Here is a 22,427-nt window from a genome sequence, read left to right on the forward strand (position 1 = left end):
GAGTAGTAATAGCAATATAAATATTTTTATTTCTATTTCTAGGCCTAGATGTTTTTATTGCAGTAACTGGTTTGCTCTATCATCAACATTTTGGTAATCCTTGTGTTTATATAGTATTCTAAATCTATATTCTTTCACTGTTGCTGATGTATTTGCCCAACAGTGTAAGGTAAAACAAACCTTCCACAGATGCGCTACCTTATGCCATTCTTCGTAAAATGTATCGTTTACGGCCCAGGCTGACACTTTTGTGAAGTGTATTATTGTGTTTTGATCACTGCTTAAATATCATATTTACATTTGCATCACTGAAACTGTGCGCTTTCCTTCAGGCCGAAATCCTTTTACACTGGAGCTATGACTTCCGTTCAAGGTCGTTTTTTATGAGCCACTGATTTTTGTTACTACCTTTATGTGTATGGGACTCCTAACACTACACAGAGTAAGTTAGCGTTGACTATTTAAGATTTTTCACAGATAAACACAAGAATGTAAAACTATGAAACACGCAATGAGGAAGGTTCCACTTTGGATCGTTGTCTCCATCATGTGGCCTTAAGGCCAAACTACAAGTGGAAAGCTATAAAACGGAAGTACTGTGCATGTTCTGTATTGGTCTCAAACAAAAAGTGTGAGTAAAGGTCTGTTTAGTAACATATAACATCAAAACCTGAGTCATCAGCAGAAAGAAAAAGAAATCAGTCATTTTGAATTATTCTCATCACACAGCAGACACCGCTGAACGACCTAATTCAATTATAGAGTACTTTGCAATATGATTTAGAACAAGCAAATGAGGCTACTGTGCTTTTAGTCCAGAATCACCCTATTATCAGAAGAACTGTTTTTCCTGCAAACTCAAAATCGATTCAGAAGAAAATAACATTCTGATATGCATGAATGACAGCCCTTAAGCTTCAGGAACTACATACAAGGACATATAAAGTGATCCTGCTAGTGACATCACTGATAGTTGTGCACCTTCTTGCCTCACATGTGTCCCCTCAGTCCCCTTAGACACTCCTACATCTTCCCCGGAGAAGACACTGTTTGTTTTTGTGTTAGTTCCAGTCAGTTATGAGAACTGTCTCAATTTGATCACACTCACTGTCCTGAAAAGTCAAATAAAAGTAAAGAAAATACTGAGTTAAATAGTCTTTAGATAGAAAAAAAACATTTAGTTTATTAACCTCCTAAGACCCAAACTCTTCCACGACATGCATTTTTAATTTCTCTTTGATATTTGGGCATATTGGGGCTTGATAAATGAAAAACAAAGAATTACCAGATTTTCTTTTTTTACCTCATTTTTGTTTTTATGAAAAATCAGAGCCACATATGAGGATATTCGTTTAAAATTTTGATAGAACAGTAGCAGTATAATGTCCTCATAAATGGATATCAGGCCCTTGAAGAGCAAAACTGAGTATTTTGGTCTAAATAACCCAAAATGTGATGTCCACATATGTGGACACCAGGTCCTAGGAGGTTAAACTTAAATTGCATCTGCAGGTATATTCAAACAAATCCAGCATAGTGTTAGTTCAGACAGGCCACAAAGCCAAACTCAGATGCAATCTCTCCTGATCAGCTCATCTCAGTGCCAGTGTACATTAGCTGATACCCATCTACACATCCAATTTGCAAATTTCATGTAAAGCACTCTATTTAAGCTGCTGCACATCTGTAAGCCACTTAGCAACCCACCTCCATTTCAGCCCCTCCTTTCATGCTACATCTGTCACGGAGGAGCAGGGAGGACTCGGCGCAGACTGAAATCTCAGAAAAACAGGTTTATTTACACACTCCAGGTGCACTATATACAGGTGAAGGAGAAGGGGGCCAGGGTTCCCAGGGGTGCAGAGCGGGGTCGGGAAAAGCGTCCAGAGTCTCCAAACCAAACACGAGAAATCTGCATACAGAGAACAAGGGTTAGCACGGAACTTTCACGGACAGAGCTCAAAACTGGCTGAGGCTAAAGTAGCACTGACAAGCGTTATTCAATAGTCCAGCGGCGAGGTGCTCTCAGTCACTGCCTTAAGTAGCGCGAGCAAACAAGGTGAGGAGCCACAGGTGATTGCCTACAGGTGGTGGAGGCCGGGAGCTCACAATGAGCTCCGCCCAGGCAGCGAGCAGAGAGAGAGGAGAGAGAGAAAAGACAAAACATAACATGTAGCCACACAGGGCCAGCCGAGCAGGCACGGGGACCATGACAACATCATGAAAGGAAGGGCTCACTTCCAAGATCCTTGGGGAGCATTACATAACTCATTAACACTAAAATAAATCAAAATCAGCACAAACTAACCATTTATAGCTGATGTGCCCAAAATCATGCATAACTCTGAGACTAAACACAGTCGTGTGTGATGACTGGCAACAGTCTAATTGGCCATTCAAGGAACAGCACATTTTGGAACTGTCAGTTTTATTTACAAGTGAGCTGAAAACCAAAAGGGTGCTCCCGTGGAACTGCAGATCAGTGACTTAAAGTATAAAGAAAGTCTCTAGGCATCAATTATGCATCTGAGTAGTCATTCTGTTGGGTCTCATCATGGCATAATTGCCAAACACAGTTTATTTGTGCTAAAAATACCATCTGTACATGTTACAGTAAAAGTATCCCAGTGAAAAAACACAAATAACAAGCTCTCACTTTTCTCATTTATCTTCCTTTTTTTAAACCTTCAAGTGGAGAGAATGGCTTCCTTTACATTACCAAGCCTCTCTGCCCTCAGGCACTTACAACCATCATATGGTCTCACTCCACGTGCTGTCGAGGCGACTTTGGTGTATACTGTTTTGACTGCCAGCTGGAGGCCCGATGTGGATCCTTTATCTGAACTCATCATTCTTTGCCGTCAGCTTTTTGCTTCACATAACAACGAAAGCTCTGTATCCGTCAAATTATGTCATCTGCTACAGTATTGGTTTATCGTCAGGCCTCAGCTGTAGCATGAAGCAGACGACGACAAAGAGCTTAATTTGTGTAACAAATAAGTGCAACTCTTACACACAACAAATGTTGTCGTTTTCATTTCTCCAGCACATCATATTGTGTGCGAGGTAACATGAGTACAGCCTACTGTAAGTATCCATTAGGGCGTTAAGTGACATGTAGAATTTCCAAGATTTCAATTACGCTAATCTCTTGGAAAAGCGTGAGAAACACCAGCATTATCAGTCGTGCATGTGAGCAGCCTAAAGAAAGGCCTGCTGGCAGGCAAGCTGCCATCGGTGTTGTTTTCTCACCGTACATGTGCGGACTTAAGTTACTCACTCCCACAGGAAAACCGGGGCTGTCCATTAAAGTCTGTTAGCTTCATCCCAGAAGCATGTAAGCGAATTGATAGTGAATGGAAAGAGAATGGTTGAGTAAACTGAGCCGAAGAGACGTAAATGTGTCCACGTCTGGTTTGTCAGAGGCAGCCTGCAGGTAAAACTCCTCAGACTGTAGGAAAAGACTGCTTTTAAAACGCCACTGCAAGTGTTGGGAGACGGGACTTGTAGAAAAGCAAGAGAAATGAAAGAATTGAAAGAAGTTGGATTTTTCATTTTTCTTTTTAAAATGTAGAATTTTACATCTATTTGTAGTTTCTTGTGTTTTCTTATCATTGTTGCGTAGCAGCCATTGCCGAGGTGTTTTTCCTCTGGGGTATTACACTTCTGTGTATTCTGTGCTGAAAAAAAGTGATTCTTGTATTACCAGTTCATTTTCTACTTCCAAGAGCAGCAACCAGACACCGGGGGGTTACGACACCAAAGAGGAAGTTGTGGTTAACCACAGATTTACTCTTGATTGACTTATTTATTTCCTGCATGGGCACGGGGAGAGAGAGCCAAAAGACATTTTTATTTTTACATATTAATAAACATAACACAGAAATGTAAAAATGCGCTATTTATTTGGGTGTGGAACACAGATGTTTAAAAACTAAATTCATAGACAAGAAATTGTCTGAAACATGACACGCTAATGATCTTGGCCCAATTGAATTTGATGGTAACATGTTATGCTCAGAATGATAAGATAAGATAACAAGTCAAGAACTCAGTCTATAATCTAATTCGATACAATAGTGAGATTACATGTAACGTAAATAAAGGTATTGTGTTTTGAGGTCAAATGTATTTTGCACCTGTCCTTGTGTTGGTAGAGTTCAAACAGATGTTAGAGAAAGTGTTCAGCTCTGGAACCATTAATTATCCACATCCATTCAGCTCAGCCCAGTCATTTTATTGACCTCTGCATCAGCTGATAGAGGAATTTTACAGTGTGTTGATTCAGACAGATTCAGTGACACGCTGCCTCACTGAGTAATATGGATGCTTTTCATCAGCTAGCACTACAGTATTCAGGCCACAGAAGGGTTCCCTTGCACTAACAGGTTCAAGAAGACAGCACTTTTCAGTCACAACTAATGCTGATCCTCCACATTTCTTCTTGCTGATCAGATTATAGCTCGTATAACTGAAGAATTTCTAAATCGCTGAAAACCAGGCAGACACACACAGCTGGAAAATGCCCACCATACAAAAAGCTGCAAGTGGCCACTTTAGATTGGCAACCATGCTACATGGTACAAAAAGCAGTTGCTGTAGAGTGGCTGTAGACTGTTACACACACGTAAGCACACAGTGTACCCTTAAAGCCTTAAAGCATAATGTTTCCACCCACATGCTTGACTATGTGGAATGTGTTCTTTGGTCATACTCAGAATTCCTCTTCTTCCAAACATGGTGGGTCGAGTTACTAAAGCTCAACTTTAGTTTCCTCTGATCACAGCACTTTCTCTGAATCATTTTAAAGTTCACTGGAAAACTTAAGGCAGGCCTGTACATGTGCCTTATTGAGCAGAGGAATTTGTTATGACATAGCGTTACCATGATCCCAGGCTCCTCCCATGTAGTTTTGGGCTGATCCACTAGCTTTCCTAAGCTCATCCTCACCCCAGGAGGCGACTGATGCTCATTTCTTTCATTTCTGAATAATCGCACCAGCAGTTGTCGCCTTCTCACCAAGCCTCTTGCAGTCTTGTAACTTCTATATTTACATTTATAATATATATTTATAACTTTTTTCAGAATTTTTGGATGATATTCTGTTTCTCTTTATTAGCATAAAGCTACCATAAACATTACAGACAGTACGTGGTGTCATCTTCAGGAGACCATGAATATCACTTTGACAAATCACTGTGAAATGTCTACTGGTGTCTGAGATGTTTCCAGTCTGGACCAATTAAAATGTGCAATAATATACAATTTAACGGGACTATCCGGTAATCCCCCCCAGCAGCAGTCACTCATGACACCACTACACCTACTCAGCAGTCGTCTGTCCCTCACACAGAAACTCACTCTCTGTCAAATTACATTTCCTCCTTGTAATTTTACACCACAAACCTCATCCCTTATTGCCACACGGATCCCCAGGGAAATCCAGTGCCAATTTAGAACAGGTTTGTGCAATATAGGCTCGCATTGATTGTTTGTATATTGGCTGCAGGTTGTCATTCAGATTGGTCCTTTTTGTTGGAATGAGGTTTTAGCAGATGTTGTGACCCAAAGAGACAGAGCTCAATCTATTTCCATCCCAAGAGGCGAACTGCAGTCTCCAAAACTGCACTGCCTCCATGGAAAGAGTTCATTGTTGTTTCTTTTAATTTAAAAAATGTAAAAATATACGATTAGTTTCACTGCAAAATTCACTTCATTAAACCGTTTTAATTAGCAGTCCCCAACCTTTTTTGCACCACAGACCAGTTTAATGTCAGACAATATTTTCACGGACCGGCCTTTAAAGTGTCGCGGATAAATACAACAAAATAAAACGATAGGACCAAGACAGAAACTGTGGTGTTTTGTAAATATAATAATAAACACACATTCACTGTGTAATTGTGTAACTTTATTAGCAGCGTCCTCCTGAAATGTTCCAACAACATTAAGAGTAACGTCCTCCTCTTGCCCCCTTAATGCTCTCTGGTTGCTATGGTAACGCATAAATATTTCTTTCAAAATAAGACACACGACTACAACACAGGAAAAGACCCAGGAAAACCGAGTTAACGATAAAAACCCTGAAAATCATAAATTTCAAACCCGAGCCTCAACTCTCGTGGCCCGGTGCCAAACAGCTCACGGACTGGTGCCGGTCCGTGGCCCGGGGGTTGGGGACCGCTGGTTTAAACCATTTGCTGGGCTTTTTTTCTTATTTAAATATTATTGGATCCTGTCATTGGCACTAAAAAGTCATGGTTAGGTCCCTCCTTAGACATTCGTCTGGGGAGAGAAGCTAGTGACTGTCCAAGTTCCCAGAATTGTTTTCTTGCTTTATTTACATTATTTACATAGTAATAGTAATAGTTACAGTAGTAGTAATAGTAATATGCAAAACTAATCTGGTTGATTTGGTTCTAATTTGTGCTTGGTCGACACCAAAGCTTTTACCGTATGCAGTACATCAGGAAATGACATAATACGGGTTGAAATTGAAAGTGTTAAAACAGTTCTGCCACTAATGAATTCAGCTTATTGCATCCCTATATAAAGCAGTCATGCACTTCCTGCTTTTATGATGTGGCAAGGATGCCTTTAACAGACACATGCAACACGGATGCTGTTTGTGTTTCTTCTCTTCTTCGTTTGAAAGGCTTGTTTCTACTTTAAAACAGGATCATGTAAAGCACACCGGACAGACATTGTGAGCTAATGGTCTGTTGAAAGTAGAGAGCCATGAACGATATCCTCTAAGAGGGGAATATGATTGTGCTTGTCGTCCTTGTCTGGTGACGTGATGCATCATTTAGGCTGATGCATGAGACTCATTAAGATATTGTACTGAGATGCCTAATGGCAGCCTATTTCACAGCTGATTTTCCAACGCAGAGTAACATACAGTATACGAGCAGTACTTAACCATGCTGATTATTTCTTCTTCTAAAAAGAAATCAATTGACAATATTGTTACCACCACATGTATTAAAAAAATACCTGATCTGGGGTTAATAGAGGTCACGTTTGGCATCAGCACACATTTGCAGCAGGATAAAAAAAGAAGAAGACGTGAAAGTAACAAAAAGAATACAAAGAGATGGTTTATAATGTTAGGTAATAGCGTAAAGGTGGTGAACTGATTTATTTCCCTTTCTAATTGCCACATGGGAACAAATGAGTGAGCTGCTAATCTGCTGAACTGATTTCGGGGGGCCTCAGGTTGCTGATTAATGAAATGTGGGAGGACAAAAAGACGACTGTGAGCGGCGCCTACCCACAATCCCTCACTGCTTTTTCTGATTGGGCTAATCACCCCATTGTCCCTCAGAGCTCCGAGTCTGGGATTTTTAAGGGCAAGAAGAAAAAGAGCGACTGAAGGAATCACACAGAAAACTGCATTTCCTTTTTTCTTTTTCCCCCAAATCCTCCCACCATCTCCTCTTTCTGCCGTATCAAATCTTGCACCATTACCTCCAGTTTTTCCATAACGCCTCATGTGTCATCCATCTAGCTCACTTTAATGGCAGCCTCATAATTATTTAGATGATTATGTGTTGCAAGCCATTTAGCATGCTCAATGACACATGTTTAATTTATTTGCTGCAGCAGCTTCTCATAGAGGAAAGAGGGGAAAGAATTGAAGATGGCTGCTGGTGGTGGTGTAGCAGCTACAGTTGCTGCTGCCGCTAGTGAGGCAAATCCAGTGCCAAAATTGTTTGATAAATTGCAGCTGTTGATATAATGCGCCATGCCACATCAAAGAGCTAATGTGATACAAATAAGGTATGGTTTGTGTAGCATTGCAAGGCAACATTTGCTCGGGCTAATGGCGTGTGTCTTGGTTGACCAGTCAACCCACATAACGGACTGCACCATTGAGCAAGCTATTAGGACACATAATGGACAGAGCAGCCTGGTGCCGAGTGTGAGGTCGTTTCCTTCGAATCCAGCTGAAGCAAAATACGCAGAAAGCTCATTCTGTGTTTGCCTCTATTTTAAGAAAATCCCAATATTTCCATTGTACTGGCAAGAAAAACTGAAATTAGAGCTGGACACACTTGTCTGTAGAGCTCAAAGAAATATTTGAAAATATAGTTTTGGCATTAAAGCTTGAGAGATTTGACAAATGAAGGGAAAGTATACAAAAAAGCACAGCAGCTGTGACTGTTCGAGTGCCTACATGCTTCTGCATGGCTGCAATGATGCTAGGCAGCCACTAGAGAGTAGTACATCCCTGCTGAAAAGGTAATAGATGGCACTGATTCTCAGAGGTTGGTTTGGTCTCTAACATGAAATTGCTCTGCACATGCAAACAATATAATTACTTTATTTAAATTTGTGGATTTGATTAACTTATACTAGTTTCTGAAACTTGAGCTATCCATACGAAATATAATACTTTTGCCTTTTTACTTTTTATCACACGTATTTGACTCAAGACTGTGATCATTATTTCAGTCATGTTGTGTTTAGACTTTGGTTCTTGAGGGTATGTTTATATGTGAGATGAACAACATACAGTCGAAACATGGCCGCCCCTCCCTGAGCCTAATTCTGCCAGAAGTTTCTTCTTGTTAAAAGGATGTTTTTCCTTCCCACTCTCACCAAATGCTGCACATAGAGAGTTGTCTGATGAGTTGTTGAGATTTTCTCTCTATTAATGTAGATGCAAAACCTCAAAATTTTGCCTAAATAAATCATATTTTTCTAAATTCTAGTCAAAATATCATCACACTTGAAAAAGGGACACAATCAGCTACACAGTAACATTTCAGTGCGGTGTAGGAAGTGAAAAAGTCTTGAAAACATATCGTTTTGAGTCATATCTCACACAAAACAAACATTTTCTAGTTTTCATGCATTTGTTTTTAAGCTCCTGTGTTATTTGTAAAAGATGAATCATCTTGTTTCAAGAAATAGACCAAACTGGAACGACGACATCAAATCTGCTTTATCGAGAACTGCAGTCTTAGTATCTTAAGTACAGTGTGGTTATTTTTCTTACAATTCAAACAAACCATGTCAATGTGACATTGAAAAAGAGGCAAAAGCTGACATTAAGTTTCCGTCTCTGTTGTGTTGTGCTGGACAGACTTTGCTTGAGTTGTGATTTCACACTTTAGAAATAAAACTGAACTGAATCGAATCAATAATATTTACTAACCTGTGGTGTTGTGTGGTTTTTCTTAAAATTATGTGTTTCTGTCATAAGTTTGGCGCACAACAATATGTTAAGTTCATGTAACTTATCCTTCTTAAATACAACACGCTTAAAAATATTATATAAAAATACCCAACACAGAGAACAAACTAATTAAAAATGAATGCAGCTGAACTATATTCCTTATATTTGTATGACTTGAATGTTTATGGCCTACGGAAAGTGATCTGTGTACAAAGTTTAACATTAGACAGTTGCATGCTTGCATGGTCATAGAGAAGGAATGGATAGAAATAAAGGGTTTTGCCTACATGATAAAAAAAAAAGACTAACATTTAAAATAAGAGCATTGCCTATATGCTGAAACATTTCTGTAAGAGATCTTAAAGTACAAAAAAAGTTCTCCCTGAGGACCGAGCCGGGTCGATCAGCACAGATTTATGCTTGCGTGGCGCGGAGCAGCACAGCTTGCAGACACAATGTCGAGTGCAGTGTGCTGCAGCTGGGTCTTGACGTGCGCTGAAGTCTGTCACTGCGCTCCAGGAGCGCTCTGTCATCACTAGCATCTGCCGTGACTTCTTGTTGGAGAAGCTTCTGGAACAATCACAGTTCTCTGGTTGTCAGCACCTGGTGTTCCTGTCTGCTTCCCTGCAACATGTCACTGTCACCCAACCGCACGCATTTCACCGCTCATATCCACGAACCAAACAAGCATGCTATTGTCGTGCACCTCTCACTGTAACCGCAGACACTCCTGTATCAATTAGTGCCTTTTTGAAAATCATATTTACACAGCTGGTTACTGGTATCATTTAAGACTAGATTTCATGTTTGAAGTTCTGCTGTAGTGGAATTTTCCAGCTGTATAATGTTGTTTAACAAAATCTAATTTCTCAAATGCAATCCAACAAGAGTATTCACAAGCATATGCCTCGGTGTTTCGCACTGACCCAGAAAGCATATGGACCATTTGTCAGCTCCACAGTGTGCCTCTTGTGTTTGTGTGGTTGATTGTATCAAACGTGTGCACATATAGAAAATATGCTTCTTTCACAGCTTATGTTACTCTTTGGTGGTGCTGCAGCCTAAGATTAAAGAGGAGCTTTTGTGTTTGCTTGGTTCTCAGCACTTCAGACGGCAGACGTTTTCAATTGTTTCTCAAAAATATGATACAGTAACCTCAAAGCATCTGGGCTTGATTACAGGGTTAGTGAGTAAATGTGAAATCAGCTGTGCTATCAGTGCTGTTCTTTGAAATACATGTAGCAAAATTGTACAAATGTAATTTCCTTTCTTTAATTTTTCACAAGGTTCAATAAACTCTTTGTTTCAAAAGATTTAAATTTTCTGGCTATTATTTTACACTTCAGACTTTCCAGGGCGTTATTATATGAATAAATTTCATCAGTGCAAGAGTTCTGTTGTTGGCAAAACCCGAAAAAAGTTTACTGCTGCAGGAAACTCTTATAATTTACAGGTGTGTAAAGTCCTTAACCAATTTATTATCTTCATGTGTTGTTTTTTTAATCTGTATCATGATTTCCACATTAAATAAGTTTGTACATTTTATCTTTACAACAGTTAGGCTTCAAGTGCAGCAAGTACCAATCAAATTTGAAAAATGGTAGGTTCAATTTGAATCAATCAGTTGAATCTAATTCCATAACTTTCATGATAAAAACATGCATTCATCAGACACTTTAATAAGTACACCTGCAAGTACTAGGCTGGACCCTCCTTTGGCTTCAGAAGTGCCTTAATTCTTCATGGCACAGATTTAACGAGCTGCTGGAAACACTGCTGGCTCATATTGAGATGATTGGACCACACGGTTTCTTTTCACAACACATGATTATCTGAGTTACAGTTGCCTCTCTTCCTCTCAAAGCAGTCTGGATATTATGCTGATAGAATTAGGATATTTCCATTGCTTGTTAGGGTTTGAATACAATGCTATAAACATTTCTTAGTATTGTTATAATAACCACTGCTTAAAAAATGTATTAAAAACAAGAAAACACAAATAATCTAGAAATCTTTAAAAAAAAAAAACTTGTTTAAAACTCAGATTTACTGAATTCCCTGAACCCTTCTTGCTTTTATACCCACATCTGAAAATTATATTTTTTTAGGATTAAATACATCATTTTCCATCCATCCATCCATCCATCCATCTTCATCCGCTTTATCCGGGGCCGGGTCGTGGGGGCAGCAGCCTAAGCAAAGAGGCCCAGACCTGCCTCTCCCCAGCCACCTCCTCCAGCTTGTCCGGGGGAATACCAAGGCGTTCCCAGGCCAGCCGAGAGATATAATCTCTCCAGCGTGTCCTGGGTCTGCCCCGGGGCCTCCTCCCGGTGGGACATGCCTGGAACACCTCACCCAGGAGGCGCCCAGGAGGCATCCTTGTCAGATGCCCGAACCACCTCAGTTGGCTCCTTTCGATGTGGAGCAGCAGCTGCTCTACTCTGAGCCCCTCCCGGATGGCCGAACTTCTCACCCTATCTCTAAGGGAGAGGCCAGCCACCCTTCGGAGGAAGCTCATTTCTGCCGCTTGTATCCGCGATCTCGTTCTTTCGGTCACTACACACAGCTCGTGGCCATAGGTGAGGGTAGGGATGTAGATCGACCGGTAAATTGAGAGCTTCGCTTTTACACTCAGCTCCCTCTTCACCACGACGGACCGGTGCAGCGTCCGCATTACTGCAGCTGCAGCCCCAATCCGTCTGTCGATCTCCGGCTCCCTTCTCCCATCACTCGCGAACAAGACCCCGAGATACTTGAACTCCTCCACTTGGGGCAGGAACTCATCCCCGACCCGGTGTGGGCACTCCACCCTTTTCCGGCTGAGAACCATGGCCTCAGATTTGGAGGTGCTGATCCTCATTCCCGCTGCTTCACACTCGGCTGCGAACCGTTCCAGTGCGAGCTGGAGGCCCTACAAATACATCATTTTGATTAAAAAAACTAAAGGAACTAGCCACATTTTCTGAACATTCATAAAACAATTGGCTCTTTCTGTACGGATTGGACAGTGACATGGACTTCCAGAAGTGCCCCAGCAGCCCACCTAACCAACATAAGTTCTTTAAACAAAATTAAATAAATAAGTATGCAGAAGTAAATTACTTATCCAATAAAATTTTGACCGGACGATGAGGACAATCATATTCAAAAGCAGACTGATGTTTCCATCTGCACTAATTTATGTTTGACACGGCGGCGGTGTCCCAGGACCGGACTCTTGGGTTGTGTAAGGTGGGACCAGCACAAAACAGAGCACCTACCAATCCCAACAAACACAACACTGATGAAATCAAATTCAAGACAAAAGGAGGCGGGTTGCAAAGTGGCTTGGAGTTGCACAGCAACAGCAGGCAGGCTCAAACGGCTTAAACAGTTTATGTGAGACAGTCAAATGAATGGTGTAGAGCTGAGCCACTGCCTGAGATCAGCTGATCTGATGGGACTGTTGCCTGCTTGAACCAACTGTATACTTAACTGATTACCACTAAACATAAACATGATACGCTATTAAAGGTGAAATCATGTGACATGGCGGTGTGTAGACCTGTATGAGGCCTGTGAGGTGACGCTCCTGTGACCCCCGGGCCAGTGAGATTGAAAGATTTAAGACTTTGATTATGAATTCCTTCCACTGTGCAGGAGCCCAGTTACAATGGGCTACTTGTCCTCAGAGACAACACCCCGTCCTTTCTAAGCTGTGATACAAGCTTAGAAAGGACAGGATGGTACATAAGGAAATATCTGAGGTAAGAGATGTACTCACTTTCCTACAAAGCAGTTCATTCTGTGGCCTCGGGATTCTTCATGATCCCAGTTCTATTCAAAGTGAATTTACACTGTTAAACAAACACGTTCCCCCTCCTTCACCAATTTGGCCATGTTTGATTTAGGAGCTTGCGTATGTACTCAAAAATACACACCTTAAACAGAAAAATGAAGGCTGCTGAATAACAAATCCCAAACCCTGGCTGTATGTATTTTAACCTTGTTAAAAGTTCACAGTCCTTTTGTTTTCACCCAGTAACTAAAAGAGGATTTTGTGGAGTCGCATCTTTTTCTCATCACCATTAATTAATGATTAAATGATGATTGAAAGAGCCCTCACCTGACTGCGTATGGTGATGTATTTAGTCTGCTGATTGAAGTCTCTCAATCAGTAGCTAAGTCTGTAATCAACACCTGATTATAACATGCAAACATACAGTGGGACTCTCCCCCCCTCTCGCATCCTAAAAATCATCTCTCCATTTATTTCATTTAATCAGCTAATGGTGTTAAGGTTGGCAACTGTTCTACCGTTTGTATCCTCCCATTCTTTCGACTCCCTTTTTGTCCTTAGAGCCTGAACCAACCCATCATTGCTCCATCCCTCCATCAACAGACAGATTAAAGCAATAAGTTAAAGTCTGGTCTCTTTGCCAACATGTTTTGTCTCTGACTAATGGTGACGTTTAGGAGCAGTGAGAGCTGTAAAACACCCAGATAAAGTGAAACTGCATCCAAGATGGGTTTAAAAAAAGGTATTTCCATGACTAGCTGCACAGATTAGATTCTGGGACATTCAAATGAGTGACATCAAGTTTGTGTTTAATGTCAAACAGGGAAGCAGAAGACCTGACTGCTACCTGCAAATGCTGTGAGTACAATAGTGAGTCAAGAGTCTTTAAACAAGCAGAAGAAGCGTAGCTACATAAATCAGGGATGACACGTGTTACTACTGGCTCTGTACACAGAGCTTTTTGGGTATCGTTGTCTGCTTGTGTAAGTATACATCAAATCTAAGCGTATTTTTTGGATAGACAATTGTTTGGTGTCTTGACAGAGTTTGAGGAAAAGATTGATACAGTTCTCAATAAGCTTGAACCAAGAAGGATTAGCATTAGGAAACAGCTAGCCTGGCTTCATCCAATTAACAGTAATCCTAAAGCTCAATTCAGGACCTTGAAGTGCTGCAAAGATAAGATAGCATATTGGCCTGTACCAACAAGACCTTTAACTAAACACTCATATTGGTCATTTTGAGTTCTTAAAACACCAACAAAGATAATGTAAGAAAGCTGAAACTATCAGCAGCCTGGAGTTTTTTTTAATTATCTTTTTTACTCACAAGTTGATTTAATTTGGTCACAAAAACGGCATTTTGCAGCTGTATCTCCAGGTAACAATAATGGCTATTGCAGTGAAAACACACTGGAGTGCTTGTTATTGATTAAAAGAATCATGCTGTTAGTTAAGTTAAATCTGTGAGGGGCTGTTGCACCTGTTGCATCATGACACTCATGCAAGATTTACATTGTTTTAGTTTCTTTCTTGAGTTTTATTTCAACCATTCTTGATAAAACATTTCCTAAAGTCCAAATTCTGACATGTGATTGACACGGTGTGTTAAAAATACTAACCCACGAGCTAAACCCCCTGACCGTCACCACCTGGAGCTTAATGAAAATCCTGCAGCAAAAATACTCCTGCAGTTATTTGTGTGCCGTACAAAGACAAAGTTCGACAATAAGTGCTGACAGTAAAATCAGCATCACTCAAAGGAAAACAGCAAATTAGACTTCAGCTTTATGTGAGGATTATATAAAATACTGTGCAAAACAACCTTACTGTTACCGCAATATAAACACAAAGTCAGATTGAGCAGCCTAATTCTAAATAAAGTATTTTGTGATACGGACTTCCTCTGTTAAAAAGTCACCACTTAATAGATTTCCAATGCAAATTCTGTTTCTGGTGTACCTTGGTGATAAGATCATCAAACAAACAGACACCCTCAGTCCAAGTGACCAGTTAGTATTTAAAGAGACTGAAGGAGCAGAAGAAAACGCGTCCACAGAGCTCAGTGGAGCAGATTCATGTTTTCCTTCAAGCTTGCCAGCTGTTGTGTGTTGTGTTTGTTGTGAGGAGTAAAATAACTGTCAAACTGTTGGACTGCAAAAATGGGCAGAAATCCAGCCTGTGCAGTTCGGTCTGCAGTTAATACAGTGAAAAATTGTCACAATATACAGAGAACCACCTGAGCTGCCACCATTCCAGCTTCTTCTCCAAGAACCAAAGGTACGGATAGAACCAAAGGTTTACACCGATCAGGAATAACATTGTGATCACCTGCCTAATGTTGTGTTGCTCCCACTTTTGCAGACCTGATACACTGAGGCATGGACTCCACTAGACCCCTGAAGGTGTGCTGGGGTATCTGCACCAAGATGTTAGCAACAGATCCTTTAAATCTTGTAAGTTGTGAGGTGGGGCCTCCATGGATTGGACGTGTTTGTCCAGCACATCCCACAGATGCTTGATTGGATTGATATCTGGGGAATTTGGAGGCCAAGTCAACACCTCAGACTTATTGTTGTGCTCCTCAAACCATTCATGAGCCTTTTTTGCTTTAAGGCAGGTGCATTATCCTTCTAAAAGAGACCGCAGACATGAGCTGATACTGTTCCCAAAAAAGGGTGTACATGATCAGCAAAAACGCTTACATAGGTGGTACGTGTCAAAGTAACATCCACATGAATGTTTCCCAGTAGAACATTGTCCAAAGCATCACTCTGACCATGCTTGCTTGCCTTCTTCTCATAGTGTATCCTGGTGCCAGGTGACTCCCAGGTAAGTGATGCACACACACGGCCCCCAAAAAACCAAACAAACAATGGGTAACTCTGATTCTGACAACTTTCTATCAGAACCAGGATTAAGTTGTTATTGTCCGTCACTATGTTGACTTGTTATTAACAGGAACTTGTTTGTTGGATTGAACCACACAGCAGCCTTTACTCCCCCACGTGCATCAGTGAGCCTCGATCCTGTCACTGCTTCATCACTGTTCCCACCTTGGACCACGTTTGATAGATACTAACCGCTGCAGACCAGGAACACCGCACAAGAGCTGCAGTTTTGGAGATGCCCTGACACAGTTATCTAGGCATCACAACGAGGGCCTTATCAAACTCGAACTTGCCCATTGTTTGTGCTTGTAACACACAGAGGTGGCAAAAGTACAGACAACTGTAGTTAAGCAGAAGTAAGGATACAAAAAATACAAAATTGAAGTACTGAATCAACTTCTTAGTAAGTAAAAGTGAAAAAGTACAGACTATTAAATGTACTCAAAGCAAGAAAGTAAAGAGTATCTCCTTGAAGGACAATTCTTCCATCTATTTTTATGCACAGGTAACTGGACCGTCTACTATATTAATGTAAAACAAAAATAATATCAGTACATGAGAATACACATGTTATTCACGTCTAAATTCTAACTGTAATGAATGTGCTCACCTTGAACCTTTCATTTAGGAGACATGCAGTAAAAGAGAATTAAAAATAATGATTTTGTGTTGCCTACATGGCAGAGGGCGACTTTACCTCCACACCTAAACAGAAAAATGAGAAGAGTCAGGGGTTAAAGTGAAATGCGGCAAGTGGGGGAACACGAAGATCTGTTGTAGTGGCTTAACGTGAGGAAAATACTAACAGCTCACAATCATTTGTAATGTGAGCTTCTGTAGGTTAGTGTACATGCTGTGATCAGCTGACCTGCTACTTTTTGTGGATTTCAGCAGATGTTTCACAGCTAACACGACACTAACAGTATAATTAATCTCTGCTACACTTGATGTAACCTAACACTGACCACCACAGCCACTCTGTATCAGTCCAACACAGACCTTTACTGTGAATTCACCACATTAATGCAAGCTAACCTGTTTATTCTGCACATAACTACTGAACAGTTTTTTCATTTCAAATTTGAATAAAACAAAAATAGCATAGCTTAGTTTGTTTTTGCAGGATGTTTCACAAAGTGAAAATCCATAATAATAAACCCAACAGGAAGTGTCATGTTGTTAGCATTTAGGCATGCATGTAACAACTTTGCACTTCTTTTGGGGGTTTTCTAAAGGGAGAATTATTGTGATGGCAATGTAATATCAGCATATGAGCATCACAGCGTGTTTTCAGGGTTTAAACCACCTGGGTTGTGTTTCCAAGATTTCAGCTCTCTGTTCTGTAAGAATCAAGTGCAAGTCATTGTAATTTTCTTCATGAAAAGCATTTTAGTGAGATACTTAGTACCTGACAGAGGGAAATGAGACTAGGGCCAGTGTTAGTGGGTTTTTTCCAAATGTGAATTGACAGGGCGGAGGTGGGTGGTTAAGTTCAATCCACTATTGCTGATGAACAAGCTGATTTCTATTAACCTGCAGCCTGCAGATCAAACAGACTGTTCCATGCTGCTGCTGAGAGAGAGAGCACGACAGAGAGAGAGAGAGAGAGACTCTGCCACCAAACTTTTATGACACAGAAAGTCTGCTTAATGGGCTGGAAGATTCTTCCCATTTAGCCCTGTGCGGAAATAAAAGGAAGCTGGTCGGTGCTCAGGAAAAATGGCTACTTCCAGTTAAGTCCCCCAGTGGATTGGAAATTAGGAAATTATAAGCAGAGTGATCAATCACGGAGGAGTATGTGCTCCAGCATGAAACGCCCCAGTATTCTCCCTGATGTAAGAACGCAGTCACTTCCTGTCCTATTAGTTCAACCAGATGGAGCACGTTCCCCATGTTATTCCCAGACAGATAACATGAGACGCTTTCATGATCTGCCATTGTGGATTTTTTAAAGCTCTTTCTGCAGCAGGTAAACACAGGATGTGAAAGTAATCTGTCATTTTTTGTCTCAAACGTGTCCACTCCCCCCCCCCCCCCCCCCCCCCCACACACACACCCTATTTGTGTTGATTCTAACTCACAGCACATCCTGTTGTGTCCAGTCAGACATGAAACCTACCAGCAACAAACAGCATCGAGTGCTAAAAAAAGATTGGAGTTTTATCTCCCAGCCTCCCCATGTGTGACAGCCAGAGCCCCAGAGCACGAGCAGGCAGAGCCGGGAGCGGCAGCGGGACGAGATCAGGAAGCCCCGGAAAGGCGAAGAAGTGGAGCTGATGGTGGAGGGGTGGAGAGGAATGTGTCGGCTATGGTGTTCCGGGAGGGTTGGAGGGGAAAATATTGATGCAAAGCAATCATGACAAACAAGATGCAAATTGTCACCATAAATAATCAAATGTTTGTCACAGCTGACAGTTGGGAATGTTTGATTGATAGTGAGCCAGAGGTATTAAGAGTCTGAAGCTGCGACATGTAGCTCTTCTGATTCGAATAACAACAGAGGAAAGAAACAAACAGACAAAGTGAAGCTGATGAAGCAAAACAAAACGGCAGACGATCATATGAGCAACACGTTTTGATTAGATATGTTCACATTAAAATTTGGGAAGTGACTACATTTGGGATCTGGTGAGTTTTTCGATAATTAATTTATGTCTAATTTAAGCGGCTGCACTGTCGTGGTCATTTTGGCGGTTCAAACTAACCTCGCTTTTTTTGTTTCACTTATTTTTTATCATTATGTAACTCTTGTTGGCAGGAATGCTTCATTAGTTGTGGGAATGTTCAAAAAATGCAGTGGGAAAGAAGTGTGATGGAAACTACACAATACATGCCAAGAAAATAACGGAAACTTTGAAAAAGAAACTTACAGAGCATGTTGGCTGGAACCACAGACAATATAAAAGACGGATGTAGCTACTGTAACGTCACCCACTGGCTTAGGAAGTCCTGTTTTGGAATGTCGAGATAACCATTTTGGCCGTTCCCATCCTGGTTGTAGACAATCGGATGAGATGATAAAAGACTTGTGGCTGACAGCTCATTAGCTAATAAGGGTAAAGTTTAATACCAAAGATAATCCTCCAGTCAAGATTTCTAAAACAGAATATTTTTCTTTTTTTTTCAGTTTGAGCAACAACAGAGTGACTGAGCTCATAAACTCAGCAGGAAAGTCTTTACATTGGTGAACACAGAAAGCAATTTTCCCATAGATTTCTATTGGAAGACTTTTTGCAACCACAGCTATCGCTATCTGGTGGCCAGTGAGTGGGCGGTGGAGGCCAGGTGGAGCGGCTCGGCGTCTACAGGGTGCAGCCTGCATCCCTCCATCGTTACCACTGTGCAGAAGGAAATGGCAAGTTTGAACTTTTTGCTAAAGGCATCCACCTGTCATCGACATCTCCTATGAAAGGGGCACTTTGAGTAGACTGCCTCTTCAGTTTTCATGCAGATATTTATGGCTTTGATTTTGACCTGATAAAATACACTGAGAAGCTGCGGAGACCCACAGAATGTGACTGAATGTGGCAATTTTCAGATTTTGAACTGGCGATGGAAACGAGCAGGGGAGAAGCAGCACATGCCTGTTGGACAAAATTTAAAAAGTTCAACATTCAGTCCAAGAATTACTTGGACTAAACTGTTGGACTTAACAGGTTCTATTTTGAGCTGTATTTCAAAGCCCTTATCGTGCTGCATGTGCACTAACTCTAATAAAAGGGCTCAGAATTGCAGTAATATTAGGAGTAACATCAGAAGTGCTGCAGGTTGCCTGCACACTGGACACTGAGCAGTGATGTGGGAAATGTCAGCCTCTGCTGAGACTTCGTGCTCTGCTTGTTCACCACCCATGCATACCACCCTGCTAATGACCTGCAAGGCCAAACATACCAGCGCTCTATTCCTCGCAGACACTCCCCCTCACATTGATCGTTTTACCCTTGTAGGCTCTTACAGATTTCCAGTGATTCATTCTAGTCATTATTTGTCATCATTAGATGTCTTTGGATTAAATAAGAGTCGATTCTTTGGAGCTCAGCTCAGTGTGATATAGCAGCCACCATGCTGTCGTCACGTTTGTCCAAAATTCTCTGTTAGGGACTGGCCTGGAAAGTTTATGAACTAATGTTTTGATGGTTTTGGTAAGAGGGAGAGTATTAATGTTGCGAAATGGGCCCTGTGATGAAAATATGCCCTGTGATCAAAGATGTGGGCAGGAGAATCTTTTATATAAATTGTCTGTACGGGGCGGAGATGAGAGGTGAGCAGGAAACAGAGGGAGTAATGGGCAGAGAGCTGAGAGATGCCTGCAATGGCTATAGGATCAGAGAGATGAAGGAGCGCACATACGTGTGTGGGTGTGTGTGCGTGCACTGCAGCCTGCACAGGGAGCTGCAGTGGCGGCTGTGTGCTGATCATTCATGATGGCACCTTAGAGGCCATCCTGTAAGGAAGAAAAATGAAAACTATTAAAGGCTCACTGGGCTATGTTGGCTTTGGTGTGTCAGCAATTATTGGCCGGGGACAGCAGTCTTTAGGTCCTCAGATATAGAAGAGTGGGAAACTGTGGCAGAGAAGGGAAGGACACTGCCCGGTTACATACTCTACTCTGATCTATGCTGCAGAACTTTCTTCACTGCGTGGCAACGGTGGCACAAAGGGGCTTTTATCTGTAGTTTAGGAGTGGTAATTTAGCAGTGAAGTAGTCATTTGCTTTTATGTCTGTGTGGCTTTTTCCGCGATGTTTGGCTCAGTCTTCTGAGTTAAGCAGCCGAAGATGCTGTGGAGTTTCTGCACAGCTGTCAGTCAAACAGCGTGGGTGGCACTGTGACCTCTTTTCCTTGGATTCTGTTGAGTGGCACCTTTTTTTTTTTTTTACCCCCCCCTGTTCATCTGTGCTGTTTTAACTGTTCACTTCTTTACCCATCTATTCCAAATGCTTCCAACTTTCTATTAACAGCTCTGTTGAGAGTGTTCACAAGATGACATGCCATTATATTCATACTGTAACCTTCTCATGGCAGTCACCTGCGTTCACACCACATGCACAACGTGTGACATCGAGCAGAACAAGTTTGTTATTTGCAGTGCAAGTGCACAGCTTGGCTTGATATAATTACTGGAGTTCTATTTAAATTGAACTGCACATTTGTCTGCCTCTATGGTGTGAATTCAAGGTCAGAGGAAACAAGTTCTGGCTGGCTTTTTTTATCATGTAATAGGCAGATTGGAGTTTTTCATGCTGTTTTCATTCTGTCTGCTATGATTCAAGTCCCCAAGACTTAGGAGGAAGAGTATAGAATGAATAATAGGGCTTTGTGAGGGCAGGTTAGGGTATGGTTAAATTCGTTTATGATACTTTGCTTGCAAGAAGCTTCTTGGATTTTTTAAAAGTGATCTTGAGCAATAGTTCTTCGGTCTTTGTGAAGTTCTTGAAACTGCATCTTTTACTCATTGTCTATCCAGTCCTTGTACCTGACCCATGAATCATTCAAGAATAAAAAAGGCACTTAACCCAAAGGAAGAACAACTAACAGAAAACTTAGCAAAGAACCCATTTTACTTCCTGTCTTTAGGCACTTTGTTACGAGCAGCCTGTCACAAAAACGTAATTTGCTTCCATTTCTGCAGCTGAAGCTGCAGAAAAATGCCAAAGAAAACCAAAAGTAACACAGTTTGACAGACATAAAATTGTGTTTTTGCATCATCAGATTTCAAAACACTATGTAATACGCTTTGGAAAGCATCTAATTGGCAAAGGCTTCATTTTTTCAGCATATTTCAACAACAGAAGACTATCAGTCAATGGTTGGCCTCCCCAGAGCCGGGACTTTAACAGTATTGAGGGAATGTGTGATCATCTCGACAAAGAACAGAAGAAAAGCCAACCAACATTCAAAGAAGAGCTTTGAATGTCCTTCAGCAAGCCTGGAGAACTACTTGCATAAGAGGCCAGGCTGTGTTGAAGAACAAAATGTGGTCAAACCAAATACTCACTTTCAAGCTTCTTCGAATTTTACAAACTATTTTTCTTTTCTTTTTTTTTGCCTTATTATATTGTATTTCCATGTATGTTTGTATGTTTCAAGCGATCATCTAACGCATTTCTAATTTTCCTGACTAACAATAAAGACTTTTGTACAGTTGTACTGTTAGTCTTGTAGAGTGATTAAATAATGTAATTTATTATCAATTAAATTACGTTTAATTTTTTATAAATACATCTTTGAATATATAAGTCAACTGCTTTTTGTTAAAAACGATTGCTTCATGTTTATGAGGGTGAAGAATCTTTAGTTTTTTGTTTTGGAGTTTTTTGGGGGATTTTTTTTAACACAGATCGGTTTTGTGGCTGCTACAGAGGAGGCTATCTGTCACTATTAACCCCTGTGTGGCCCTTTAAAAATGCACCCCTTCCGAGCCCTGGGGACCATAAATGGTCCCGCCCCAAAAGTGCAATAAAAAGATTATATATTCATATTTTTTTCCACTTTAAATTGGTCAGTCTTTTAAAACTACTTCTCCCTGAAATATTCATATAAAGTTTTAATTATATTTTCGTTGTTTTAACCCTT

The sequence above is a fragment of the Diplotaxodon limnothrissa genome, linkage group LG9 (genome assembly GCF_057381915.1).
Source record: "Diplotaxodon limnothrissa isolate DT_005_m linkage group LG9, D_limnothrissa_male_GT1.1, whole genome shotgun sequence".
Taxonomy (NCBI): domain Eukaryota; kingdom Metazoa; phylum Chordata; class Actinopteri; order Cichliformes; family Cichlidae; genus Diplotaxodon; species Diplotaxodon limnothrissa.